The following is a 946-nucleotide window of genomic DNA, read 5'->3' as shown; positions in this document are numbered from 1 at the left end:
AGTACCACTCTCGCCCAAGCACGCTTAACTTCGGAGTTCTGATGGGATCCGGTGCTTTAGTGCTGGTATGATCGCATCCGACATGTTACCCCGGTCTTCGTCCCTTATCCTTGCCCCTCCCAGCTCCACTACAAAGACGATTGTACATTGCTTTGGCCGCTCCCTCTCAACTACGGAGACGAGTTTAACGCGGTTTCCACCCCTTCCTCTCAACCGCACCAGTGCACGCTTGCCGCGCCACAACGCCGACGCTGGACCCGTGAATCGTGAGCACCCAGCTATGACTTACCGCACTCGTGCAAAATAATAAAACACGGTAAATATATTACTTACACGTGCGTTTTGTTTTGCAAGCGGCGCGAAAAAAATTAAAAAGGGAATGCAACACGAGGACTTCCCAGGAGGTCACCCATCCTAGTACTACTTTCGCCCAAGCACGCTTAACTTCGGAGTTCTGATGGGATCCGGTGCTTTAGTGCTGGTATGATCGCATCCGACATGTTACCCCGGTCTTCGTCCCTTATCCTTGCCCCTCCCAGCTCCACTACAAAGACGATTGTACATTGCTTTGGCCGCTCCCTCTCAACTACGGAGACGAGTTTAACGCGGTTTCCGCCCCTCCCTCTCAACCGCACCAGTGCACGCTTGCCGCGCCACAACGCCGACGCTGGACCCGTGAATCGTGAGCACCCAGCTATGACTTACCGCACTCGTGCAAAATAATAAAACACGGTAAATATATTACTTACACGTGCGTTTTGTTTTGCAAGCGGCGCGAAAAAAATTAAAAAGGGAATGCAACACGAGGACTTCCCAGGAGGTCACCCATCCTAGTACTACTCTCGCCCAAGCACGCTTAACTTCGGAGTTCTGATGGGATCCAGTGCTTTAGTGCTGGTATGATCGCATCCGACATGTTACCCCGGTCTTCGTCCCTTATCCTTGC

The 946-nt window shown here is 52.1% G+C and overlaps 2 non-coding genes and 1 pseudogene across 2 annotated transcripts; all 3 read right to left on the bottom strand.

Annotated features, from left to right (window-relative positions):
- LOC119342927 lies at window positions 1-79 on the bottom strand (annotated as a pseudogene; the record flags this gene model as incomplete).
- Window positions 80-376: 297 nt separating this feature from the next.
- Window positions 377-495, bottom strand: LOC119342926. The gene has a single exon (XR_005165807.1). It is a non-coding gene; the product is annotated as a 5S ribosomal RNA (ribosomal RNA).
- A 297-nt stretch (window positions 496-792) lies between these two features.
- LOC119342925 lies at window positions 793-911 on the bottom strand. The gene has a single exon (XR_005165806.1). It is a non-coding gene; the product is annotated as a 5S ribosomal RNA (ribosomal RNA).
- Between the last annotated feature and the right edge of the window lie 35 nt (window positions 912-946).

The sequence above is a fragment of the Triticum dicoccoides genome, unplaced genomic scaffold, assembly GCF_002162155.2.
Source record: "Triticum dicoccoides isolate Atlit2015 ecotype Zavitan unplaced genomic scaffold, WEW_v2.0 scaffold109502, whole genome shotgun sequence".
NCBI classification, from domain to species: Eukaryota; Viridiplantae; Streptophyta; class Magnoliopsida; order Poales; family Poaceae; genus Triticum; species Triticum dicoccoides.
Note: the sequence above shows the minus strand (reverse complement) of the source record. Positions and strands in the feature narration are given on the sequence as shown.